The sequence below is a fragment of the Corvus kubaryi genome, unplaced genomic scaffold, assembly GCF_017639235.1.
Source record: "Corvus kubaryi isolate FWS band 111438036 unplaced genomic scaffold, C.kubaryi_AGA036_p1.0 74, whole genome shotgun sequence".
NCBI classification, from domain to species: domain Eukaryota; kingdom Metazoa; phylum Chordata; class Aves; order Passeriformes; family Corvidae; genus Corvus; species Corvus kubaryi.
Genome location: NW_024582061.1, coordinates 18,250,281 through 18,263,163, shown reverse-complemented (window position 1 = coordinate 18,263,163; position 12,883 = coordinate 18,250,281). Strand labels below are relative to the sequence as shown.

The 12,883-nt window shown below is 44.2% G+C and overlaps 1 protein-coding gene across 1 annotated transcript in view; it reads right to left on the bottom strand.

The window, feature by feature from the left end:
• GRIN2B (glutamate ionotropic receptor NMDA type subunit 2B) overlaps window positions 1-12,013 on the bottom strand; it is a 241,102-nt gene extending 229,089 nt beyond the window's left edge. The window contains exon 1 of the mRNA XM_042050518.1: window positions 11,955-12,013. The gene's annotated coding sequence lies outside the window, so the exon portion shown is untranslated. The remainder of the gene's footprint in view (window positions 1-11,954) is intronic.
• Window positions 12,014-12,883: the final 870 nt, after the last annotated feature.

Here is a 12,883-nt window from a genome sequence, read left to right as displayed (position 1 = left end):
ACAGAATAGCCTCTGCCAGCTCTGACAGGGACCAAAGGACCTACAGTAGCTTTAACCCTCAGTAAATGCCCCTCTGACTTCAAAAAATCAGAGCCTATTTCCAGGGCCCTAGATAAATGGGGTCTGCAACTAAGGGAAAAGACTGCCCCTTCATAGGTCCTCTGTTCAAACACAGACATGCTTGCATTAGTAGAAGAAAAGCCATGTCTATGAAAAGCAATTTCTTATAATCAATGAAATGGATCAATTGTTCTGGATAATTCACACCATAAAAAGGTTTCTCATAGTAGCGTTCCTTTGGGTTTTTGCACATGGCCTGCAGAGCATGGTAACCAAGACTCCAGCTGTTTTTATACAGTGCTCTGTGCCCTGCTCTACTCAGCCAGTCTGATTATAAAGTGGCCAAATACATCTCTGCCCATGTCCTGGTGTTCAGATACCAGGCCTGTGTCAGTTTTGGAAGATCACCATAACATTGGCCACACAGGTTCACAAACAAGGATGTCATGTCATGATGCATAAAGAACAGCATGAAGACATTTTATCAGCTGATTAAAGGGAAAGCAAATGGAGAAACAAGCATACAAACCTGACAGTGGCACAACCATGTGGCTGAAGGACTCAGCTAAATTTTGGCATGAAACCTTTTTTCCTTTCTTTTGCACATGGTTCAGGACCAAGAGATGCTAGAGCAGGATTGAGCCAGAAGCCATTGGATGGGGAGATCTCATCAGTCTTTTGCAAAGACACCTGGGCACAAGGATCACTTTGCTTGCTACTTGGAGGACGTTCATCCTGCTAGCAGCCCAGCAGAAGGGAATTGTGAACACTGTTGCGGTTGCTTTGAAGTGTTACACATGTTCTCTCAGCTGTCATACCAGGACACTTAGCTGAGCTCTCATCATTTTACATTGCAAAAATTGCAGCATCCCCTACTGTCTCTGCCATGGTCAGTCTGCCCCCAGAAATCCTAACAACTAGAAGACTGGTTTTTTGTCATGCAGAATCAAAGACAATGTGAAGCAGATTAAAGGAGAAATAGCTTTCTCTGTGTCTTTATAGACTTGTTTTATTCTTTTGAGTATGGAATGTCAGGCTCACTGAAATTGGTTTTCCTGGATGGTCATTTATGTATGAAATACAAGCACATTAAACTAAGAAATGGTGGAGTTTGTTCTTTCAAATGGAAATGTGTTGTTTTTGAACTGCAGAAGTACAGACAGGATTTCAAACTGACACTGTCACTTTTCTAAGATGATATATGGCTCTTCTACCTATAGCACACCCAGACTGAAGAACCTATCTGTCAAAAGGCAGCACATCTATCTAATAATAAATAGTAAATATCATTGTATTTCATCAAAGCACAGTACAAACATTAGCCATAGACGCCATCCCTTTTACCCTGCCATTCAGAAGCAGAAAGGAAAGGCTGAAGCACTCACTGCCTTGCATCACTCTGAGGAAGGTGCCTTTCTCCTCCTCCTCTGGGGTGCAAAGATCATTCCAGTGGCTGGAGATTTTGTCCCATCTCACTGGTCTTAACAAGATACAGTTTCCTGACACACTTGAATGAATGGGAAACTACAACCCTCCCGGCAGTCATCTCCATCCTGTTCTAACTCTAACAAGACAAACAGATTATCTGGGGGTTTTTTTCTAAAATCAACTTTCTGGTTGATGAAAATCTTATTGGTTCTCTCCAGATTCAAGTAATGACTCTCTTCACTGGAAGAGCTGCAAAATGGATTAGGCAGATTGCCTTCATGGTTTAAAGGAAACTGAAAAACCGCTTTCAGTAAGAGATAAAGTATGGCTTTTGCCAGCTTATCGTGATGAAAAGCTAAAGAAGAGTTTCTTCAGGAAGGTACCTGCATTCACCTATTCTCCATACAGGGCATACAGCAGCCAGAAAAATCACCCTTATGTCTGAAAGCTGTCTTTAATGTTCTAGCAGACAATCCATCAGAGCATTCAAAACTAAATTAAAATCCCAAGGAGGAATAGGGGATTTAATTCTAGGATTAAGCTTTGAAGTTGCTCCCAGGAAATAAATTATTATTGGATGAGAACCAACACACCAATTATCTAGTTTACTGCTCATGCTACTGAGAGCTGCTGCAAACACCCTCAGGGATCCGCTCTACCTAGATGGTCTCATCTTTAACACAATATCCATATAAAGGCAAAAGCTCAACTAGTCACATGCCAAGAAACTTAGCTTCCCAGCTCCCAGTATTAAAAGGGAAACTGTCCACTACAAATATACAGGGCATTAAGTTTCAGTCACTTAAGTTCCCTGGCTTTCCACCTTTTAACTTGCTTTGTTGTAGATAAGACAATAGTTAATAATGTGCCACTTCTTTGCTCTGTGTGCTACAGTTGGGTCAAAGTTCTACGGCATTGGTGCTGTCATAAATAAGCACATTTATTTTTCTTACACAGAAGAACTTTTTTCTTTCACTACATGCTAGTGAAGCGGCAGGTAAGCCCTACTCCATTTCGATGGCTTCCAGACAAAACAATGGGACATTTCCAGCTTTTTACTTGCTATTCCACAGATTTCTTAAGGCTACCCAGAATACCTTAACTTCACTTATGCAGCTTCAAATCCTTAATGCTTGTTCAATGGGACATTGCTACAACATGAACCATCTCCTATGAAAAGAATAAGTAAAGTTAAATAGCTCCAAACTCCAAGATAAAAGTGTCTGGAGCAAAGAAGAGTACAGAGAGACATCAGAGCTGCTATTTCACTCAAACTAAATGCTACCAGTTAATCAGTGCTATTATAAACTCACTTGGAACATTAAGTTACTGCGGGTAAAAAATAAATCCTTCACTCTTAAAAATATACATGCCACTGCTGAGGCCAAATCTAACAGCAGCAGTGTACACAAATATTTGTTTTTCTCCTAAAGAATATATTTTTTTGTTTAAACACCTTATGACATAAAAATACTGTCACCAAAGCATCACTACTTTCTTCCTTCCAAACACATAGTTCCTATCTTTTCTCCACGGATTCTTTTCAATCCTTAACACAGGGAAACAATGTACACAAAGCAAAGACAAAATCCCACCCCCCTCCTATGCCCTCCTTCACCTGCAAGCTCTGTCAGAACTTGTGACACCATTTATTACACACAAGTACATACAGAGGGGGTATATGCAGCGAAGCGATTCACTTTAATGTCGATGTGGCAAAGAGAAGGCATTGGTTAGTGTCACCAGCTGGGCTCCCTGTTGGCACAGTTCTGAAAATCCCATAGTTCACAACATCCTAACAGCCCCTGCTTTTGTTCAGAAAAGTTCAGGGCTGATAACAGCACCGAGTCACTCTCTGTTCATCTCATTTCTCCTTCAGGTGAAGCAGATGGTATTACAAATAACTTACCAAAAGGGTGCAGGGGAAGAAATGGTAGAGAAGGAAAATACTATTCATACTGACAAGGATTCTGAAAAAGGAGCAGCATGACATTAGAAAAGTGGATCACCTTTCTAACACAAAAAAAAAAAAAAAAAGCCTGAAAGCATTCCTTGAAACAGAAGTAAGAGTGATTTCACCAGCAAGCTAAGAGCCTATGAGCTGGAGATGTTCTCACTGGGTTTGAGTTAGGTGCTCCCTACAACATTTATTGTACATTTGCATTGACCATCTAATTTAAGACAAATGTTTTCTTTAGACACATTTTAAAGTGAAAAATGAGCTCTGTTAGCATGCTGTTGTGGTCTTCCAAGATAGCTCTTTGCACGGGGGCAAACAGAAGAGAGATGTTAATGAGATTAAAAGTAGCTCTGAAAATCACGGTGTCCATGGTCAGCTGAGAGCCAGCAGCATCAGGGTCACCTGCTCCTCTGCCCATTTATTTAGTAGTGTCATTAACTGAAAAGATGGAAAAGCATGTGCTAAGCCTGAACATTCACAGTCCTGGGAGAGAATATCTACCTACAGCAACTGAGGTTATCCTGCTGCTCCATCACCACCCCACCTTCCTGAAAAAAGAGACCTACCCTTGGCAAATTACTTTATGCAAGTGGAGATAGATTTCTTTTGCTTGAGCTGTTTCCAAGTGAGCCAGCTGACTCAATAATTCAGCCCTCTGGCTGGAAGAAACATTAAGATTTCTGTCAGATTACTCTATATTCTAAAGAAAACTGCCACCTTCGTTTCTCCTTTACTTAGACATCTAGGAAGAGGCAATAAGCAAAACACCTCTGATACACTTCAGCTGCATCTTTTAATCTACCATCAAACTGAAATGGAGGCATTTGTCTCAACAGCTTTGAAGCTCAGCAGTCCATTTTTGCTCTCATGTTACGTCTGACCCAAACTCAAACCTCAGCATCTTGATGGCATGCACTACCTACAAAATGTTTCATGCTCTTTTTTTTCCATACATCAGCTGTAAACCTGATCCTAAGACCAGGCCTTACTCAAATAGGAGTTCTGTTTCACTTTAACAGTGGTTATGAACTCAGAGCCAGGGCTACCTTCAGCTGACCAGCCTCCATCCTCCAGCAAGTCTGTAAGTATGTCCTTTCCCTGCCATGTTACTTCCAGGATTCAAGTGTTGTTTGTGTTTCTATGCCCTGGCACTGGGAAAATGTAAAATATGAACCCTTCCTGTGCATGGAGTAGGCCTTTTCCTTACTCCTTATTAAGCACTGAATTCAGAAAGCACACGTTGTTCTGTCCCTCTTGCCTCATCATCTTGAGAAAATGTCCACCTAGAGCTTTGGCCACACTCTGGCAACTTTCCCAGCCCAAGGACAGAGGCTGGGCATTACAGCAAGGCAATATTTATTGGAAGGACAGCTTAAAGCAGCTCACAGTGAAAATCTTGGCTTCCTCTGGGCCTTGTAGATAGGTTTGCCTGAGTAGAGGGAAATCTGTGACTGTATTCTGTTCTATTACAACAAGGACATTTGTCATTTGTTGTGCCTTTTAAGTGCAACTACATAAAACTCCTGTGGAGTTACGGCTTGTTCCCCTGGCAAAAGAGCAGCTGGACACCTCTGCTTCAGCCCCTATGTCAGTCAGGAGTCAGCACCCTGGACTTGATGGGCTACCAGGCTGTCTCGTGCTGACAACAAGGGAACCTGCAGGCTGTTGTGCCCTTGTTGATCATGCGCTTACCATAGGCCAAGGACAGCCATGTGTTTTCATGCTACCTGAAGGAATTGTATATTTTTTTATCATAAACTGGTGTCTCTTGCATGACTCAACTTTCTTAGGCCCCTATCTTTTGCCTAACAGCTTTGTTGTTGTAGCACAGCCTCTGCAGAGGACACCATCTCAGTGGCACAGACAACACAAGGGACAATCGACAACCTAATGAAATAAAAGCACAGGGAGAGACGTATCACCCATGCCACCCTTCCCAGATATTTTTGTCTTCAGAAACATTAGAGAGGGTCTGTGTTTCAGTTACATTGTTCCTTGTGGCAGCTCAGGGGTTGCAGAGAGAAGAGAGATGCTGGGAGAGGGTAATGAAGAGATCAATATTTGGCAAAGCTATGACTTTATGTCAGGAGTCATTAAGGTATCATATCAGGAAAAGGTTTTTCACCCAGAGGGTGTCTGGGCACTGGAACAGGCTCCGCAGGGCAGTGGTCACAGCACCAAGTCCGACACAGTTCCAGAAGCGTTTGGACAACATGAGACCTTTACCTACCAGGAGTCACCCAATGCTGGTGACGTGGTTGGGCTGAGCAAAGGTAGATTTGATTTCAGCAAATCCAGTGTTGATGAAACGGCTCCTTGTTGACCTGTCTTGTGGTGTCCAGAACAGGCTACAGAAATGTCAGCAAACCCTGGGATGCTGTTACAGGTAGTCACTGAACATGCACATTATGACAAGTCAACAGGATCTGAAGGCCTAGTGCAATGTCCATGATGGCAAGATATGGCCAGAAAGAGATGCAAGAATTAGGATAAGCTGCGTCATTCGGAATGCAGGTTGGTGGCAGTGTGCTAAAAAAGTTATTGTCCACAGACAGAAAAAAAGCCTGACCTGGCCAAGATGACAAAGAGAACTTCTGAATATGCAGGCATCCAGCACACACCCAATATTGCCTGCATTAATGCCCACAGAGTAGGTCAAACATCCTATTCAACCATCATATAACATAGTCCCTATGTTATAATGGCATAGGACCTCTTTTTCTTCATTTGGTGAGCTATCACTTCAGGTTGACAATTTGTAGAGCCATGGGCCCAGCAGCTGGAGAATTTCTTTGACTCAAACTGTTAGTACTCCCTCTGGGACACTACAAGGGGTGCAGTGACATGGGGCATATCACGATGGGATAAAAAGTGAACACCATGACAGTGCCTACCCCTCCTATGACAGCCTCAGTGATGAACTGTGGCTGCTACCCATCGACAGAGGCTGACAGCTGTCCCTCTGCACCCTTGGCCTTAAAGGCTGCATGCTGACAGTCTTGGACATGTGCAAATTCACGGCACAGCAACTCAGAAGATCTTCACATGCATACAAGCACCTGCTGCTGCAGCTGCTGGCCTTCCCAGATGCACAGAACAGCATGGACCCATAGGAGTGTTATTCCCTGTCTCCCAGAACTGATGGTCTACAGCAGGGAGGCAGGAATCTGTTAGTCACTTGCAGGTGGGAAAAAAAAATCTAAGTATCTCCTCAAAAACAATAGGGCCAGAATTGCTTTTTCTCTTTGTCCAGATATACTGGGTCCCAGAGCTGAGAATATATAGGATTCTGGAAAAGGCCTGGAAAAGACCAGAAGAAAAGCCAGCAGCCCACATCATAGGATCCCTGACAAAAAACATGCAAAAGGATAAGATGATGGTGGCTGGGTGCAGGCATCCAGGTAACATAAAGTTAACAGCTGAGTTCAACCTATTCTCTGTTCCTCAGGCAATTCCCACTGTCTCCCTCAATCTTTTTCCCCCAAAAATGCAAGCTGAGTATTTTTCCTTTCTGAGCATACTGAAGAAAGACTAGGGGACCATAACAGCTACAGAGAAAGTCTGACTTCAACTGTCATTATTCTAAACATGTAAATCTTCAAGGAAGAAGTGAGGAGGACTGTGCAAGTGGCTGCAGGAATCCCCATCTGAAATGGTCATACGTGGTAGAGGGCACTAGACACAGATGGACCATTCTGGTCATCAGATGCTTGAGGCAGGCTAGTATTGAGTAGATCTCCACTAGACAGGATACCACTGCTTCAAAACCCAGTGATCTGAAAGGACAGCTTACGTGAGAGACCCTGGTGCACTTGAACACGGTGCTGACATGGAGCAGACTTAGGTATCTCCTGACTGGTAAGGCAGTGAGCAGGGAAACTGGTTATGGATCATCTGCCTCTACAGTAATCCAGGAAACAAGTCCTTAGGCACACTAGCTGTAAATAAACAGGCTCACCAAAAAATACACTGAGTTGTACGCTTTCTTTGCTTAATGGAAACAGCATGATGAGACCACTGATACTGGGTAACTTCCCAGGACACAGAAGAGCAATACCAGGCTGGTGACAGCCCCATCCCCCCAAACTGTCACCAGGATTTGCATTATTCTTCTCTACCAGTAGCTCTACTGCACAGAACTGAGATAACTAATCACACAATCTCAGGTCATATAATAGGCCTCAAGTTGTATGATAGCAGGCATCTTGTATATGTACAGATGATAAATGTCCTCTGGAGTTACTGCTCAAAAGACCACTTTCAGAGTTTTCATCAGAAAGGACTGTCTCCTTAAAAATCTGCTCTTTCTTTTGAAATCTGACAGAGTTCAGAACTGCTTGGTGCCTCTGTGTGTTGCAATCAAAGAAGTACAATCTCCTTCGAGGGGGTGAATAGGAACAACTGGTTTTGATATTAACTACATATCTGACTGTCATTGCATCTGTGACATTTTTATTTTCAAACTTCTCTTGATGGCTGCAAAGGGAACTGCATAGACGCTGTATTGACCTGAAGCCTGTGGGCATCTTACAGCACAGCGACAAAGTAACAGCAGCCCCTCCTCACCAGCCAGCAGTCATGGGATCACAGGATAATTCAGGCTCGGAGGGACCTCAGGAGGCTCTAGTCCAATCTCCTGCGCAAAACAAGGTCAGTTGTGAGATCAGAACAGGTTGCTTAGGTTTTTAACCAGATGAGTCTTGAAAATATCCAAGGATGAAGACTGCACAGCCTGTCTGGGCAATCTCTCCCACTGCCCTCCTTGTCCTCAGCCAATTCCTGCAGAAGCATGGAAGTATGCTCCACAGGGTCTTTGAGCCCAAAATTCTGAGAAAGACCATGTTGGCTGGAAGGACAGCCCCCTTGTTTACCAGCATGCCTTCACAAGGTCATGAGGAAGCCTGCTCCAGAATCCCCACACCCTCACGTCCCATGTATCTCTTCAAAACCCTGGTCAGTACCAAGACAGGGTGCCCATCCTCCTCATCACCTGCTTTGCCCACATCCCTGCACAGCATCAAGATGCTCACCAGCTCCCTATCTCCACTGTGATTATTGTACCCACCCTCGTCCCCCAGCTCCCCCTTCTCCTCCCAGTGAACATTCACCAAATTGTCCCCTCCTTGGATATTGCATCTGAATGGTGACAACAGGGTTGCCAAGCAACATGAATCCTCCAAGCAACCAACCATGGCAGATCACAGCAACCCATTGCAAACCCACTCCAAAGCTTATGAGCCTGACACCATTTTGTCTCTTAGCATCTCTTCCATCCAGCCATAGCTCAGCTCCACTCAGATCCATCCTCTTCTCTTCCCTCATCAACCAAGAGCACCATCCCAGGCACTCCTGCCATTTCCAACCTAAGTTACAATTCTATGCAACATACTAAAGGTCAGCTCCCTCTCATCAGACCAAGACAAATTATTCAAGTGCCCACTACCTGCCCTAAATCCTCCTTCCGCTCAACAGTATTGTTGCAACACAGAGTATCTCCTCCAGCCTCACCCCAATCTTTCAAATGAAGCAAAATGTTTTTATCTGCCTTTGGAAACACACCTTGTTCTTGCAAACCTTCAGCAGATGCAATGACATGATCATCCTGGGGAGGACAGTGGTTCAACCAGCCACCAGAGCCACAGGGCAGGCAGACCCCAGTTGGGCACTTTTGGAACAAGCTCTTCAGGGGCTGTAAAGCACGATAAGCAGGAAACAAATACACAGCAGCAAGATCCACAAGTGACTGTTTGCTGCTCTTTATTCTGTCTCTTTTGCTTTTCTTCAGGTGCTGGTCACAGCACCTCCTGGGACCAGCACTAGTGGCTTCCAAACACCAAATTCCTTGTCTCACAATCACATAACTTCCTGTACAAGGAAGCTGGAAACAGAAGGTCGTGTCTATGCTTCACTCCCTTGGAGTTGTTAAGCAGATACTGTGAGCAAATGAGAGGCAGTAAACTCTTGGAAGGCACTCGTGGCACTCAGGAGAAATTGAACTTGGCCTTGCTACCTGCAGTCAGCTGAGTTTAGAGCTGGTGGAGATTTCAGGATGAGCCAACTGCTGTCTTCACTCAGCACAGCTGAGAAAGGGGCTTCCCAGGCTGCCTTGGGCAATCTCAGAAACCACCCCAGGAGAAGGCTGAGCTCAGGGGCTTGCATGCTGGCACCATCAGCCTGGCGTGTGTGGCCGTATGAGGGCAGCCCCAATAGCTAAAGGGCATGCTGTTTTTACCAGGTGCATCACCATTAGGGGCTGGGATCACCTCCATGGTTTGTTCCAAGTTGACCATCTGGGGACAGAAGACTTAAAGGCCACTTCTTTCCAATGCACATTGCCTTTTGTCCTGACTGAGGGACTTGAGGAAGAATGTTGGTTTCCAAATTGATTGCTAGGTTTGACAGGGCATGTCTGCACTGCACCATGATATAGTACACTGACATTAGAAAATCCTAATTGTGGCATATAATGATGCCAATGTGGCATTGCTCTGCCATTAATCAGCCATGTGCACTAGTTTGCTGATAGGAATTGTGGATTTGGTCTGTCCACCTCCATCTCCATTGGCTGTACAGTCATGCCCTTGTACAGATGTATTTTAACCAAAGCTAACTGAAAGGGTTCAGATTAAGTAAATCAATCCTTCCACATAAAGAGGCTGCATAGACTTAATTAAATTGATAACTGGGCCAACCTGAACTAAACTAGTGCAAATTTGGTATAGACAAGGCTTTATTTTTCTTACTAAAATCATTAACTAATCCAAGCTTTGACTGGCATTAACTGCATGGTAACAAAAGTGAATACTCATTCCAGTCTTCTAGTGTCTCTGTCTCCATCTGGCCTCAAATATAACACTTGGAAGAGCTGGACACATTCCTGAACCTGCTCTCAGAATTAGTATTTATTGTTTTCTTACCTGAAGCCCAAAGGACTCAGTAAAATTGCTGCTTTTTCCATAAAAATAACTTTATGGAAGCATCTATACAACCATTCCTCACAGAGGAGTTTGAGCAAGTCTCGCTCTTACAGAGAAGCTACAATTTCTGAAGAAGCAGCAGTTAACCAAATAATTCTGTTCCAGCATCTCATCTATGGACCCAGTATAGGGATGATGGTATTATCCTATTTTTCTTTCTCAGCTAGTTAATAGGAAATCCCCTTTCAAAGGCAATTTCCATTTTAAATCACCCACATTAAGAGAGACATGTTTAATACCAATAAATCCACTTTCTTAAAAGAGACATAGAAGCCGGGCTCGTCGGCTGACTAAATCCTATCCCCCCACCCCCATTCCTGCCTTGCAATCTGTAGATCTCGGGGAAGGGTGATCTAAGACAGCTGTAGTTAGCTAGCTACACTTCTGAGCACTAAGCTGCTCCTCGCTTTGTATTCACTCTGTGCCAAACCAAGGTCACAGGGACATGAGGAGCTAAAAGACTCTTCTTGCTGTGGGTGTTTCAGCCGGAGATGCTTGGAGGCTGGGCTTCCACACATCTCCCATGGGAGCCTCTCCCTACATCAGTCTCCCACTACAAGTCAGTGTGGGGTGAGTGCTATCTAAAGGCTCTGCAGATGAAATTACTTTTTCTCCTCAAAGCTTTTTGGAGCACACAGAGGAGAGCCAGCCACCAGCTCCCAGAGGGATCACTGTGCCCAAAACACATGCCCTAAGGGTCCCTCCTCATCTGTGGGGACCCTACTCTATCTTCATCAGTGATTGCCCTGTCCAGAGGGATTTCTAGCCTAATTGCTCTTGCAGACAGTCGTACCACACCTTTGGCAGAGAAGCGGGTGGCAGTCTTTCCAGGTCTCTTGTGTGCCTAAAGCCGCAGCCAGCAGTGTGGGCAATGCTAAGGCAATATTCCATCAGAAGCCAGAGAATGGCGACTTCAAAGAACCCCTACAAGGTCAGGGGCTGTAGTGGCATAGGTATCTCACTTGTCTGACAGGAAGAGACACAACTGAATAAAGTCCCTGTTGCTTCCCCCTGCTGTGACAAGTATAAGGAACAAAAATTACAAAGTAAGATAAGGCTTAGGGAGGAAAAAATCAAAACCAAGGTACTTGGTTTGGCTGTTCTTAGGGCTGCCAAGCACTGTCCCAAAGCCACCCATGTGATTTTCCCCTGCCTCATCATGCAGCTCCCATAGCCAGACCTCCTGCTGGCAGAAATAATGCTGTGTCCCTGCAATGGCCTCTCATGGGAGACAACAGCCAGCTCCCTTCATTGAGATGAGATCATGACACAGCAATAGGAATCCTGAAAATTACTCTGAAATCTTCTATCTGTAGCACATTTAATCATGCATTTTTTCAGTTGAAAGTCTGAACTATTTATTTGACAAAACAATTCTTGTTTGTTTGAAAGCAAAAGGGTCCATTTGCTCTGGACACATCCCTGTTCCCCCACCAAGTACACAGGCTCCAGCTCTGCAAGCACCCCTATAGGTAGTGTAGTCATGCACAGGCATGCCAAAAAAACCATCACCATCAGCAAGTACCTACCTGTGTGCCTGTATGAAGGAGTGAGTGAGAGACTGAGCCCAGTGACCGGGGAGGACCCTTCAAGTAATGTCCCAACCCTGCAGCAAGACCCTTACAACCAGATCCTTCCTTCCAGGATCACTGCTCCAACAAAGCCTGTTGATAGAGGAACATTTCAAAAAGAAGTTTATTTCTTTAAGGAGCATAAAGGTAAGAACAGAAGACTCTTGTTTTGTGCTTTATTGTTTAAAAAACCTTGCCCTCATTTTGCTCCATGAGTCTGTGGCCAACTGAGCACCGCTAAGCAGCAAGGGCAGTTCTTCCACTGTGGGAAACCGCCCTGCCTTTACTGGAGCAGGAAGCCATCCTCCTCCTCCCTCGCAGCAGTCTTTCCAGTCTAGATAGCATGGATAATTATATCTGTTTCCATGCTCTGCTTAGCCAAAATGGTATTTCTTAAACAATTCCATAAACACAGACAAGAGCACTTTGCTTTCAATCTTGTACTTATTTTCTACCTGATAATAAGATCCATTTCTTGACCTGAAAGTGAATAAACCTTAAAAAAACCTGAATCCTGCAGTCAGTGGAGAGGAGAAGGAAGGGAAAAAACATGAGCTGGGGGAGCTTCATGGCTTTCTGCTCTGCAACTTGTCATAACAGGTCATAGCACTTAGGTTACATTACAACACAAGACCAATGAATGCTATGTAGATCAGGGTAAAGCATACAAAGATTAATATAAATTTTATGCAACAGCTTGCTTAAATACTGCTTCTAGGGGAAAATAAGTTAAGGAAACAGTGGGAGGGAGAGCACACAATCCTCGCTTTCTGTTATTCCAAGACAATTTTAACCTGTTCAGTGGACAAAAAATCTTGCTTGACCAAAATATTTTTGCTTTAAAAAGACAAATTAGTACCCTAAGTAACTTCTACCATGCCCCAGGG